Here is a 15770-nt window from a genome sequence, read left to right as displayed (position 1 = left end):
AAAGCCGCAGATTGTTATCCAAATGTTTCTATTGCTTATAGGATTTTATTAACTTTGCCTATGACTGTAGTGTCACGTCCGTGTCTAAAATTCTAATCTTCGATATAGATTATAATATAATTTTTATAGTGTTAATTAATTACGAAGTTAAATATACTATCGGATTTAATTTAATATTTTTAGATGTAAATTAAAAATTTTGATTAAGTTTTATAGAAAAATATAAATTGAAGGATCTTAATTAATATTTTACAATTAATACATTATATTTTTGAATCATCATCACATGTAGTTAATCTTCCATTAAGTATATATATATTAATATATTAATTTACGAGTATGATGAAAAAAATAATATATATAACTTATATCCAATTGTTACCCCAAATTATGATTAAATTGATAGATTGATAGTGTTGATTATTTTTTTTTATGATTATAAAAATTATGTAAAAATAAATAAATAAATAAATAATAATTAATAATAAAAAAATATGTTAGTATGACACGTAAATACTACATGTCAAGACCTTAATTATCCAAACTACACATGGCAATAGTTTGGCTATATAAATATTATGTCACTCATTTGAGTTCCATATATAATGGTATATATACAATTTAAAAAAAAAGGGGGGGGGAGATAGAATATATAAAGATGGAAAAACGTTTGGGTCACACCGATTAACTTTGGGTGACCGATGATGGTCTACATACGATTAATTTTCGATGATCATATTTCGGATCTCCTGTCAACGGTTTATATCGATTGATTTTTGGTGACCGACGACGATATTTCGGTAACTGTATTTTAGGTCTAATTTTTTTAAAATATTCTATATATGATTTTGAGTAAGTCTAGTTTCGTTAGTTTCGTCAAATATTAATAAATTTACGATTAATGAGTTAGTGTCTATCAATTACTAATAAACATATAAATTTTAGACTAGTTGTCCTTTAGATTTAATAACGTGTATTTTATATTGGATTAATATAAAATTTGTACAAGCGTTTGGAATATAAAATTTCTACGGATAGACTCGTAGCAGTGTCACGAGTCTAACTGAACCTTCGTTCGGAATTAATGATACAATTTTGTTTACACGTTATAATTTCGGTGACAAACGAGAATAATAGTCGATAAAGTATTCGGTTTAAAATTTAGTTTTAAGGGATTTATAATTAAGTGACTTTAAATTATCGAGTTAAAATGCGTTATAAATTAGAAGGATTACTACCGATATTTGTTAAAATTTCATATAAAAGTTAGTGGAATAATTTGAATATAAAGTTAGTAGAATAATTTGAATATAAAATTAGGACGAATATACTCTTAGTAGTTAACGAGTCTAATAGTAATTCAGTTCAGAATTTTTGTTCGGTGATTGAAAGTAGTCCGATAAGGATATTTACTTTTAACGATATTAAATTTTATCGATACAATATTTTGAGCTATTTAATTCTTGGAGTTCGATTAAATTATGAATTGATGTTTTTATGCGAATTTTAACAATTTTAGTTATATTAAAAGATTATTTGATTTTAATGATTGTGATTATTTTTGTGAAAATAGTCAATTGATGTCAAATGGTTTTACCATTATGGAATTAATTGGAAGTTTGATTGTGAAAAGAGATTTGAGCATATTGTGATCTATGATTTTATATATATCCATCTAGAGTAATCCGGACGGGTGGTTTTGATATTTGAAGACCATGTTCGGTGAGGGACATGACCTGTGTACACAGTGTAAAGACCTAGTCGGGTATTGGCAGCGAAGTGTGGGGTAAGACCAATACGGGATTAGGCAAGGTTAAAGAGACGTCTCGACTATGTGATTCTTGATATGTGCGGTTATGGATTGATATATAAGGGAAGAAACTCTAGAATGGATATAAGGTTTTATGTTATCGGTTATGAGTTGATTTTGATATATGGTTTTACGTTTGATTAATTTCGAGTTTACTTGACTACGGATTTGGTTTCATAAAATGTTTGTTTGATTATGAGTTGGTTTGTTAAAGCAGTTTATTTGTTTACGAGTTGGGTTGATAAAACGTTTATTTGTTTATGAGTTTGTTTGATAAAACAGTTATTTAATTCGATTCGTTTTTATAAAATGATTTATATATAAAAACTATAACAAAGTGAAATATACCATTAAAGTATTAGTGTGTTATTCAACGTGTCAATAAGTTGAAACGAATTAATAAGTTAAGAGAACTACCTATGAGAACTACCTAAAATAGGTAGAACTACGTGGTTTTGATTCCTGATTTAAAGATTAAAAGACATTCGGGATACGTAGGAAGCTTGATAGAATTATCAAGTCCAAGCCAAATAAATAAATAAACTTTAGGTAGTCCAAATCATATTTTTAGAAGTTCGTTATCCCATTTTCCGTTCATACCCGATGCCATTTTGGGTCGGGTGTGACATGTAGCATCAGCTGAAAGAAGCTTTTCAAAACTAAAGTTAATAAAAACTTACTTGAAGTCATCAACCTTTCAAGAAAGGTTGAGTGGTTTAGCAATTTTGCCAATTGAGAAAGAAATTTTAGGAATTATGGATGTTGATATTATCATTAATGATTTTGCCTCTCGTAATGCTCGGAGAAGTAATTTTTTTTAATTATTTGCATACATTTTTTTGCAGGCAATTAAAGATGATATTCAAGGGTTGGAAAAGAGTTAGAAAATAAAGAATATCGACATAGAGACCGTTCTTTAGTTGTTTAGAACAATTTTAATTTTGTTTAGCATATTTTGAGGGTTGGTAGGGGGTGCCAATCTAGTTGGGATGTCTGCCAATCTCTATTTCAACTTCTAAAGAAATTTTATTTTTAGAATTTTTGTATTAAAGGGTCCAATTTTATTTTTTTGCTCCGAACATACAAAATGTTAGAAACGGTCTTGTCCACTCCCGCAAAAAGTGGAGTTATCACACTCCATATTAATCATTTTACATTCCCTCAAATCAATTTCATTTCCTAAAATAAAGAAAAAATACGGAAACATTGATAAAAACCATCTAAAAAATTATTTTCATCATCAATCCTAAAGTGTATTCTAATTCTACATAATAATAATAAGGGAAAAGTACAAAAATAAACCTTGTGGTTACACCTGTTTTCGATCAGCATCCTGTGGTTTAAAAGTTTACAAAGTTTACAAAATGGTACATTGAGCTTCATTCCGTTAGCAAATACATACCAAATTGACTAACGGTTTTAAAAGTCAAAGGGAAAATAGTTAATTTGGTCTTTATATTTATTTATTTTATAAATTAACTCATTTATTATTTAATTATCACAAACAAACCCCAAAATCAAAAATAAAAATAAAAAACATCATATTTTCCATCTCTTTTCAATTTGTTATGTTTTTTTGTTCTTTCTCTCTCTTCTCTCTTAATTTTTCTCTCTCTTTTCCATCTCTAAAACAATTAAAACAACAAAGTTAGTATATAATTATCATTCGAGTCCTTTTCGGAAGCAAATGGCCACATTGTAGTGAAATGCTGAGGAGTTAGTACAGTTGGAGCTTCTTCTAAATTCACAGGAGAGAGGGGATCGACAGGTTAGGATTTCGCAAGCGAGGATAACTCCACGAGACCTGGAGCAAGGCGTTTTAGCTTGAGTCTGTTACTGGAAGGAGCTTCTTCAATCCTGAGCCACCGCTTCGAGAATCGATTGATTAGCCTTAAAATCGTCGCTATTAGAATTGATTAGATCGTGGAAATCATCGTGTTGAGCAGATAAAGCTTCCCAATCGACAACCGGAGACCAGTCGCTCCACGTTACCGGCGTTGTCGTTATCTGTGGAGGTTGTGGTCGTCGTGCTGGTGCTGCAGCCGGAAATTTCGAGCTCAAAAGAGCTGTGATCGTTAGCCATCCATGGCTAACAAAATTAAGAAGAAGAAGAAGAAGAAGAAGATTAGTGTTTGATTAGGAATTGAGATTTGACAAATTAGGGATTAAGGTAGTAGAAGAAGAAGACTAGTGTTTGGTTAAGGTAAAGCATTGATGCTTAATTAAGGTTAAGGTGATACGAGTGTGAAATGGTTTTATAGATACACACCATAGCCATTTTCTGTCTCCATCATACTTTGATCAATAGTGACTTTTGAATTTTTCATTTTCATGCCCTTCTAGTCGTGAAATTCGGTCATTTTTACGGCTAATCAAGCGATTCTCGAAGCCGTGGCTCTGGATTGAAGAATTCATATGGTTGATTATGATATAATGGAAGGGATCATAATCAATTTGAAAGATTTTTTTTTTGTTAATTCAATTAATTCTAGAGAGAGAAATTAACAAAGAGGAGAGAGAAAGAAATAGAAAAATAAGAAATTAAAGAGATATGAAGAAGATGGTGTTTTTTATTTTTATTTTTAATTTTGGAGTTTGTTTGTGATAATTAGATAACAAGTGAGTTTAATTTATAAAACAAATAAATATAAGGACCAAATTAACTCTTTTTCCTTTGACTTTTAACACCGTTAGTCAATTTGGTATGAGTTTGCTAACGGAATGAACCTCAAGATACCATTTTGTAAACTTTTAAACCACATGGGTGCCGATTGAAAACAGGTGTAACCACAAGGTTTATTTTTGTACTTTTCCCTAATAATAATAATAACTTTTTTTTAAAAAAGTTATGCGCAATGCACTTACATTAAACAAAGGAAAATTACATTAAGGAGAAAGAAAAACCCTTAACCCACCCCACCCGGATGTGATTCGAACCCATGACCTCTAGGATCATAGGTAAGCTCCTAACCAACAGGCTAAGAGCTTCACCACTAATAATAATAATAATTTTAATTTCTTTATTATTAAAACTACTATTATTACTATTATTAATTTACAATTAATATTTGTTTCTCTTCCATAAAATATACGGGTAACCCATACCGTTCAGCTATCCAAAATTTTATCATTTGACCCTTAAGTTATTATTTGGTTATGTTTGGCTCGTAACACTTTATAACTTCAAATATATATTAACGTACACACAAATTAAAATAATATATAACTTAATAAATAAATAAAATGAATTAATATATTATTTTTATTATTAAGTTTTGTATTCATTCCGATTCTGAATATTAGAGAAACAAACAACTTCAAATGGTATCTGATTTCGAATCCAGATTAAACCAAACAAGATAAATAAATAGTCATTCCGATTCTGATTCCGTCACATTCCGATTCCGATTCCATTTCCGTTTTTGGAGCTTGAACCAAACGCACCCTAAAATTATTATGTATTGTTATATTACCAATAAGGGGAGAAGATACCTAATCGATAATAAATTATTAATAAAAAATGAAATAAGGATGAGATTAGGAGTGGAGAGATGCTACTCATTCATAAAGAATGAATGAAGACTCTAGTGATTTGAAGAGAATCTCTTGGAGTTGTTTTTCAATCCAAACTCCTCAAAATTTAACTTAAGAGCCCATCAAATGAGTCTTTTCAAGATGCTATTAGTGTGTTACTAATACATTACAAAAAAAACATGTTAAAATACTAACAATTAAGTCTGACATATAGAAGTTAATCTTTTTTTTTATCAAAGTGTCTAAAATGGTTACTATGTTACTAATATAGTTACAAATAACCAGTAAAAATGTACAAAGCTGCTTTAGTTTATCGACTAATTTGTTTGGAGTATCCGATATAACAGTTAAACAATTGCCTAACCAGTGCGTTCAAATTTTCTATTAGATGTGAATAAAATTGATCTTACTTGGAAATGCTAGGACCTATATCATTTCGTACGTTGGGGAAAATTTGTAGTTTTCTGAAAATATTAGGGTTAAATTTGACTCTTATCCTAAAATTTAATAATGCTCTTGAGTATCATACTCCGAACTACAATAAAAGAATAATATAATTTTTTTAATAACTAGAAAACTTGTATTACGAAACAAGAAACATAACATCATTTTTAATACAAGATGAAACACAAATAGGGAAAATCTTCAACGAGAACTTCCAAATGAGAAAGAAAGCATGCTAAGCAGCTAAATTATGTGTAATAATGTTCGCTTGATGTTTCTCATACACGAACCCAATTGAGCCAAATGCACATTCGATCTCTGTAATATCTCCTAAAATTACACCCAACCAGTTTGACAAAAACATGTTCTCTTTTAAGTAAATTGATAGCTGGAACTAAGTCAGATGAATCAAAATCATTTGATATCCACAATCCTGAACCACAGGTAAAGAACAGAGAATCAATAATTATGCGTGCAATGCAGAAATTGTAGATCCAATTAGTCCTCCACCAAATATTGAAACCAAACCGTTGCAATCCCAAACCACCATGCCAAAAGAGTATTCGAACGTTCTCATGGAGAAAGGAGCATCACAATTAAGTTTATAAAAACTTGTTTCCGAAGGCTGCCACCTGTTACTCGATGATAATAAATTGACTCATGCATAAGTCCATGCCACAACACCATGTTGACTACCTCCAACACCCGAACGAAGCATAACACATCTCCTAGCAAGAGCTGTCCGTTCAGTACTAGATGATGGATCAATTGTTGGTCCATTGTGAGATAGAATCTAGTTCCAAGGGGGGAGGGGTGAATGGAACTATAGGCAGATTTAAAACTTTGTAAAATATTCTCACAATTACTTTTATAGCACGGGCCACTCAGAATCAAAGGCAAACTCACTTTGTTGTTTTGAACAAAAGTTAAGCTTGATTCCTCTTTTGGACTTGTACACTTAGGCTGCACAACTGGGTGCAGCCTCTCTGTGTATTAACTAAATTTGCTATTGAGTATGTTAGTCAGAATCACAAGATATATAATTTTTGCATAGAAGCAAACAATATAATTGAATCAGAAGTAAAGGGTTAAAGAAATTGTTATGTAGTGATTTATCCATGTTCGACCTCCCGCCTACGTCCAGTCCTCAGAGTACCGTCCTCTAAGCTTTAATCCACTAATGAACTCTTTCACAGGTAGAGCACAAACCCTTACAATAGATAGAGAGGTTCTGTAAAGTACCTTCTTTTACACTCCACACTCAGCTATCTATTCTCCTCTCTTCATGTCTACTTATAACCCAAGCAAACAGAAGAGTTTCTGAACAATCTATACAATTGATAATTTTTGTTCTAATAACAGAACACAATGTGTGAACTTAGAACTTTTCACATAGATAAATACAATGAGTGTGTATATAATTTTTCCTTTGCTTTTGGGACTTCAATAGAGATTCTCTTGAATATCAGTGTTGATGGTCGTCCACAAATGTAGCAAGTGATGGGGCTTTTATAGTGACATCGAAGGCTGGATAATTTGAATTTCAAAATAACCGTTTGAGGGAAACGACTCTTATGTCCCTTTCGTCCTCAGAGCCCGGTGTCCTAAGCCAATGATCTTCTTTCTCTTTTCCGTTATTTTGTCCGAGGTGCCATGCTTCTGATCTTCGACAGAGGCAGTGTGTTTGTCTAACCAAATCAGGCAAAGTTTTGAAGTTGACCAGGGGACACACCGTCTGGAGCATCTGAATCTTTCCTCATTTTGTTATACAATGTCAATTGTACAAAGTCAAAGTCTGATATTGTCTCTTGCACCTTGTTCTACTGTCCTCCGAGTAATTCTTATCATGAGGTATGGCATGGTGCTTCTGGATCCTTCTTGTTATGAGGCTCAAGTTGATTCATGGGCCTTGATCCATCTTCAAGGGCCTTGGTCTATTTCTTTTAAATCTTATATTTAGTTTAACTAAAATACTCAACAAACACATTAGTCCGAATAAATCAATATTTAATTTTAATATGTTGCTTATTATAGGTATATTAATTTTCTTTGATATTTTTTTTATCATAATCAAAATTAATGTGGAAATGTGTTTCAACATCAGTTTCCTACTACAATTTGTCGAACCTATTAGTAGTACCTACATAACATGGATCGATACATATTATAAGAGGTTCCACTATTTTAATTATTAAGTGAGACCACAATACACATGTCCAAATGTGAATTTGGGATCCTCTAAGTGACATGGAGTACCGAGTCTTTAATATAAGAACTCATGATGCAGGGGACGACCCTATATTTAAGCTCGAAGATTAAGTCAATAAATGAGTAAGTAAGAGTTGATAGCAATGTGATAATGTGAGGAAGAGATGGTTAATGGACTTGGGCTTTTAGTATATCTTGTGTACCAAGTCGAATAAATAGGTCATGGTGTAGTTGAAGGAACAAGGATCACAAGTGCCGGAGAAGGATGCTTTAGGAACTACATAGAAGCAGAATGAGCTCGTAGGTGATTGGGAAGAAAAAGAAAAAGAAAGAGCCTAGAGGGAAAGCCCTCCTAATTAGGGATAATGATATTGAGCAAGTCGTAAGGGCAGAAAAGAAACATCGCCACATATATAGTTGAACATGGATTCTCTCTCCTTACTCGTGCCAAACTTTATGATCGTGATCTTGATGGTGTGATCCATCTAAAGGACCCTTCTCTGGGGTTGATGAATTTTCCTTAGTAAGGTAGTTCCATAACTGTCGTTGTTTAGTCTTGATTTGTAACTAGGCCTCCATAATCCCTCATTATGTCTCGTCATATTGGGCTTGCGACTTTTTTATTGGATTGATGGTTTCTTGGAGAGTGGGATTCAAATCTCCATAATTTTCCACCTCTTTCCTTCGCTCATATTGGGAAGGAGGGTGTCTGTTGTCTACCGAACAGACTCTAGCAAGTGCACTAGATACAAGTAATAAAATGATAAGTATAGTATCGTCTCCTCAGGGATTGATGACCAAAATTTACTAGAAAAACCTTACAGAACAGGGTGTTCGTGGTGTGTGATTTTCTTTAGTTGAGAAATGGTTTGATATGGTGAAATAGAACTACCAATGATAAAGATTCAGTTTAAGAAAATGTGTTTGTTATAAATAAAAGAGAGAACAGGTTAAGCCATGACGGAACAGGTTACGTTCAGCCTCTAAACATCATATTTATTCATGAATGACATAAAGTGAAGTCAAGGTCTCTGCTTTAAAGCTCACTTAAGTCAACTCTCGTGTGTTCTTAAGATTTTAAGATGTACTACAACCTTAAGCGTCCCTAAAGTTGGTTCTTTCTTGCATTACGATCGAAACAACATTTCTATTAAGAAAACCCTTGATACAACCCCCTAACATTCCTGCTTCGGGGTTTGGACGTTTGAGAAATAGTTCCGTGAAGATGAAAGCAGTTCCCTATCATTCATCTAACACTAACATACTTGCATACAAAAATGAGTAAAAGCTTTATCAAACACAACATCATATATCATCATTCATTCATAAAAAGGAAAATAGAAGACTTACATAACCAGCCCTTGCTGGCCTAACCAGTTCGGTTGACTACTCACTCATAATGATGAGTGAACAACCACAGAAATTGCAATAACTCCCCATTAATGGAGTTAGGTCTCAAATTAAAGATAACACTCATGGAAGATGAAGTTTCAGATCTCCAAAAAGTCATTCCTCTCTCCTTTCACAGTAGTCTATTTAACTAGGAGGGAAGAAACATAAAATATACTATAAAGTACTATAAAGTACACTAAAGCAGACCGTTCTGACAGATTATGGCCACTTGAACACTTCAAGGCCCAAATCTTCTTTAGCAAGCTAGATCTCCACTGGTCCCACCTCTTTGCTTGGCTGTCTTCCATCTCTTTACACGCTATTGCCCTTTGGTCCATAGATATTCCTTTACTTTTACCTGCAACGGGCAGTTTGACAGCAGTTTCTATTTTTCTTTACAAAATCTGCAATAAGGGTTCTTTAGTCCTAAATTGATAACAATTAACAGCCCATAAGCTCATTTTTAGTGAAATAAAATATGGTTATTAGGGTCAATTATGAACCCATCAGTGTCTAATGGTTGGATCTCGTGGGGATTAGAATCCATCCTTGACGAGGATGAGACTCCCTTGATTATCCTTTTGGTGGGAGGTCCCCACGGGGTTTAAGGTATCGTGACCCGGTTCCATCTTTATTTTTTATATTTGATGAATTTATGTATTTCCTACGGATTGTGTGTTCAGTATAGGTATGGCAACGAGTAGGGTACCCGCGGGTAATGCCAATCTCATACCTTTTAACTGTTTATTTTTTGAATTACCCGTCTCGCCTCATTACCCTAACAGGTATACTTTTTGAATCTCATATTCATCCCATTTAATTCACAGGTATCTGAGGATATCCTTACCTTTTAAAATTCAATACATAAAACAAATAAATTAGAAATTTAACAAAACACAAATATAAACCATCCACACATTTAACCAACATTTTGAATTCAAGCAATCTAAATCATTCAAATTATCAAGAAATTAAAACACATTAAATAAATAGTTCATTTTCATAAAACGATAATTTTCATTTTGATATATGATGGATAGCGGGTACCCGAAGGATTAATCCCATACCCGTCTCATACCTATCACGGGTAATTTTTTGGATTCCATACCCATCCTTAACCCTTTTACACAGTGTTCGAATAATTTCATTAGGGTCGGATAGTACCGCATTTTGCAAGTAACCTTACCCCGTAGTAGCAATGTGATAATGTGCGGTAGAATAATTAACTTTCGTTATCTCTCTTATGGCTCGTTTGGTTCGCGGAATAGAGGGAGAATAGAATAGCTATTTCAAAAGAATAGTTATTCTCACATTTGGTTCAACTTTTTTTTATGGAATAGATATTCCATGGAATTCCTATTCTTTATTTTCATGGAATAGTTATTCTTTAATTTATCCAAGAAATAGCATATTCCTAATATTGTATTTTAGTAATTTATAAAATTACCCTCCATTAAATCCTAAATATTCTTTCTAGTCAGTTTCTCAGATCTTATAAATTTAGCAAACCATAATTTATATCATAAAAAAAAGTGAAAATGGAAAAATGAGGAAAACCTTAAAAATGTAAAAATATGAAACACGAAAAACGTGAATAATGTGAAAACGTTACAAACACGAGAATATGCAAAAAACACGAAAAACAAGAAAACGCAAAAAAAAACACACGAAAAAACACAAAACAGGAAAAACGAGAAAAAGTGACAAAACATGAAATATACAAAAACGTGAAAAATACGAAAAACACGGAAACGAGAAAATGCTAAAACACAAAAAAGTGAAAAATATGATAAACATGAAAATACGAAAAATGCAAACAAAATACAAAAATATGAAAAAATAAGAAAAACACGAAAAAGTAACAAAATGTGAAAAATACAAAAACGCAAAAAAAAAAAAAAAAAAAACGCGAAAAAATGAAAACATGCAAAAAAACACAATAATGTGAATAACACGAAAATGTGAACAAACGTGAAAAACACGAAACAACGTAAAAAATGCAAAAAATATGAAAATATGAAAAAACGTTATATACACGTTTTTCACGTTTTCGTGTTTTTCGCCTTTGTTCATGTTTTTAATATTTTTTTACTTTTCATGATTTTCGAAATTTTCCACTTTTTTGGTTTCACGTTTTCGTGTTTTACCAAATTTTCACGGGGTTTTTTTTGCTTCTTTTCACATTTTTTTATGTTGTTTGTGTTTTGTTACATTTTCGTGTTTGTACAGTTTTTCCGTTTGTCATATTTTTATTGTTTTTTCTATTTTTCATGTTTTTTGTTTGCCTTTCATGTTTCCCATTTTTCTGTTTTTATATATATTTTAAAAGAATATATATTATATTTGAACAATTTATAGTAATAATTAAAATTTTAAAAGAAATTAGAAATTACATTTGAGGGAAATGTTGTCTTTTGAATAAAAAAATATATATTCCATTGTATCTTATTCCACCAACCAAACATAGAAATAGTTATTCCTAAGGAATTTCGATTCCATTCTTTTCTATTCTATTCATTTGGAATAGTCATTCTATTCCATTCCGTGAACCAAAAGACACCTTAGTGTTTTTTTTATAGGTGTTGGAAAGAGATAGTTATTAGAATTATGTCCTCTCTAATGGGCTGGCACAAGTCCAATAAAAGAGCCTTTTGTGGACTGCTCCACGATTTTGAATTTGACTTTGGGTTTGGCCAGCCCACCTCCATAACACTTTTTTTTTAAATAAAACACTTCTTGATTATTAGAATCGGAAGAAAGAACAACATTGAGATAGGATAGTGGATGTGCCCACACACCACGAACAGACTAAGAATTGAGCACCTTAGCTAAGAGATGAGCGGTCGAATTCGCTGAATGTTTTACATAAGAGACTAAGCAATTGTCTAGCTCTTTTAAGATACTAACGCAAGACAAAATGACCTCAAAAAAAATATGAATTGTCCGACACATGGTGATTTAATAAGTTAACAACTTGCAAGCAGTCAGATTGAATCTCCATATGTTCTCGAAAGGAATTCTTCAACCAGTAAAGGGCTTCCTGAATTGCAAGGGTCTCACATAGGCTGGGATCAAATAGTCCGCCTAGTGCTCCATGACTCACTATGATACATTAACCCTGGTAATCTCTAATGAAAAAACCGAATGAACTATACCCTGCTTCTTTGAAGATGCCAGCATCTACATCACAGCAAAATCTTCCTTCAGGTGGTTTATGCCAAACTGATGTGTTTGTGGCTGCCAGAGGGGATCTGAGCCTTATGCCACTCATCGTATGCCAGAAGACTAGATGACAAGATCTGTGTAGGGCTGTTCCTTTTATTTTTCCAAATAACTTCATTTTTGTGCCTCCAAATGGACCATAATGTAGCAACAATCTTCGAGATCAGATCTGGGGTGGAACTGAGGAAACTCAGAAACCAGTTTTTGAAGTCTGTAATTCCATCCACTCGCTTGTCATTAAAGAAGTAACTCCGTACATGCTTTGCAAAGGGACACGAAAGAAAAATATGGAGTTTGTCTTTGCCATATACTTGACATATCAGACAAATGTTGGGGAAAGAGCATTGTCGAGCGGCTAAATTATTAAGATATGGAAGACAGTTCGAAAAGATCCTCCATAAGAAGTTTTTTTTTACCTTAGGTGCGCTTTTCAAGCTCTAGAGCTTCTGCTAAGGAAAAGACGGAACCTCTGGTTGATGTACAAGTACTATCTCCATGGCCATATGATACCCAGTATGAACTGTACAAATACCTTTTTTTATCTCCCAACTAAAGCCACGAATCAGAGTTTCTGTGACCTCATTTCGGAATAGAGTAAACGAGTCTTCTATCTCGCTCATTGAAAATAAGATCCACCGTATGTTGATTCCAATTGCCATCGCTATGCAGTAATTCAGAAACCAGTCCAAAAGGGAAAGATGAAGAAACAGTTGTTATTGGGCATGGATTCGTTATATCCGGTATCCATGGATCTCCCCAAATTCGGATGTTATCCCCTATCCCTACTCGTTTGATCAAACCTTTTTGCAATAGGTCCCTACTTGCTAAAATACTGCGCCATGTGTTGTGTCCAATCTGAGCTTGAAAAAACTGGCTTTCAGGAAAGTATTTGGATTTCAGAATCCTAGTGACAAGAGAGTCAGGATTGGTCAGAATACGTCAACTCTGCTTTGCCAGTGGTGCTAAATTGAATTGATGAATGTCTCTGAAACCCATGCCACCTTTAGACTTGGGGCTACACAGTTTCTTCCATTCCTTCTAGTGAATACCAGATGGGGATGAGCCAAAAGACTTCCACCAGAACCTATTCAATGATTTATTAATATCATCACAGAAATCCACATGCATCAGAAAAAGACTCATTAAATATGTTGGAATAGCCTGAAGCACAAACTTTATGAGAATCTATTTTCCTACTTGGGATAGAAACCTCTCCTGCCACTTATTAATTCGAGCCCAAATACGGTCCTTGAGATAACCAAAGGTCTGAGATTTACTTCTTCCAACTGCAAGAGGTGCTCCAAGATAAAGTCCCAAGTCAGAAACCATATTCACATGTAATTCATTGCTCACTGACTGACATAGTGATGCACTGATATTTTTACTGAAGAAGATGGAGGACTTTTGAAGATTGATGCATTGTCTCGATGCCTCTTCATACATTTTAAGATAGTTCTGCACTACTTTAGCTTCAGTCAGATTAGCTCTAATGAACACGAGGTTATCATCTGCACACACACAAAAAAAACAAGTGAGATACTGACGGAGCTGATCTGGCTACTTGACATCCATGAATATGACCAGAGTGTTGCTTAGCGGTGAGAAACGTGGATAGTCCCTCAGCTCATATTAGGAAAAGGTAGGGGGATAATGGGTCACCTTGACGAAGACCACTGAAAGGTACAATATGTCCGATCTACCTCCCTTGATGCCAAATCTTGTAGGAGACAGTAGAGACACACATCAGTAGCCAATTCACCCAAATACTATTAAATCCTAGCTTTATCAACATATTCTTTAAAAAAGACCACTCAATTCGGTCACATGCCTTACTCATGTCCAGTTTTAGAGTTGTCATACCATGCTTACCCTGTCTCATACCTTCTAGTTTATGAATAATTTCATATGCCATAATGACATTATCTGATATGAGACGGCCTGTAAGAAATGCACTCTGATTATCTGATATGATGGATGACAAAATGTTTTTCAATCTATTTGCTAACATCTTGGATAAAATTCGAAAGAGCACATTACAGAGAGCAATAGGCCTTGATTCTGAAGCCACTTCAATATTTGATTTTTTAGGGATCGGCACAATAAGAGTATCATTAAGATTGTCTGGGAGTTTACCAGTGCGAAGGATGGATAGACACGTAGAGGATACACCAGCTCCCATAATTCCCCAAAAGTGCTGATAGAATGCAGGATTAAGTCCGTCCGGACTAGGGCTCTTATCCGAGTGCATAGCAAAGCAGGCTTCTTTTACTTCAATACTGGTAAAGGGCATCAACAATGTGTTGTTCTGTTCTAGTGTCACCCCGGATTGGATGAGTTGCATAGTAACCAAATCTTCCTTTGTGTGACTGCTAAAAAATATTTTGAAAGTAATCAGTGAGAATTCCTTCTAAACCCGTACCCCAACTGCACCATGTACCATTGGAGTCTTTCAAGGCCGAGAAGCTATTGTTCTTATGCATGGCCGATGCATATGAATGAAAGTACCGCGAGTTGGAATCACCCCCTTGCAACTAGAATAATTTAGCTCTTTTTTTCAGAAGTCTTCTTGCTTTTTAGCAGCAATATGTACTGTTCAGACGTTGCTCTAAACCGAGCCACTCCAAATGCATCCAATCTGCCTTTGTACTGATCCATCTGATTTCGAATGTCTCTGATATCTGATATAAATGTACTGTCAATCGATTTACTCCATGCTTGCAACGTTGAAGAACAAGAATTTAACTTTTGCAATAATGTTTGTGAGACACTGTTTTCCCAATATTCCTGAACTACTGTAGCGCAAGAGGTTTCCCTGGTCCAGGAATTTTCGAATCGAAATCACGTTATAAAGAGGATTTTTCTCCATAGGCGGAGCTGTAATAGAAATGCAGAGTGATCTGATGCTACTGCTGTGATATTCTGTAGTGTGGAATGAGAGAAATGAGTTTTCTAGGGGGCATTAACAAGTGCTTGATCAAAGTATTCCTGAATCCATCTCGATGAACCTCTGCTAACTTCCCATATATACGGATGTCCAGACATAGGAACCGTGAATAAATTACAGTAGTCGATAGCGTGTTTAAAATCTTCCAAAAGATTATTCGGAACACTACTTAATTACTTATTTGTAAACAAACTAAAATTCAACGTATAGTGTAGA

At 33.8% G+C, this 15770-nt stretch overlaps 1 long non-coding RNA gene across 1 annotated transcript; it reads left to right on the top strand.

Moving 5' to 3' along the window:
- The first annotated feature begins 623 nt into the window (after positions 1–623).
- LOC136220450 (uncharacterized) lies at positions 624–2907 on the top strand. Its single transcript, XR_010684529.1, has 2 exons — positions 624–800; positions 2656–2907. It is a non-coding gene; the product is annotated as an uncharacterized lncRNA (long non-coding RNA).
- Positions 2908–15770: the final 12863 nt, after the last annotated feature.

This window comes from Euphorbia lathyris, chromosome 2, assembly GCF_963576675.1.
Source record: "Euphorbia lathyris chromosome 2, ddEupLath1.1, whole genome shotgun sequence".
In the NCBI taxonomy this organism is placed as follows: Eukaryota; Viridiplantae; Streptophyta; class Magnoliopsida; order Malpighiales; family Euphorbiaceae; genus Euphorbia; species Euphorbia lathyris.
The sequence above is the reverse complement of the archived record's forward strand: the minus strand, read 5'-3'. Positions and strand labels throughout refer to the sequence as shown.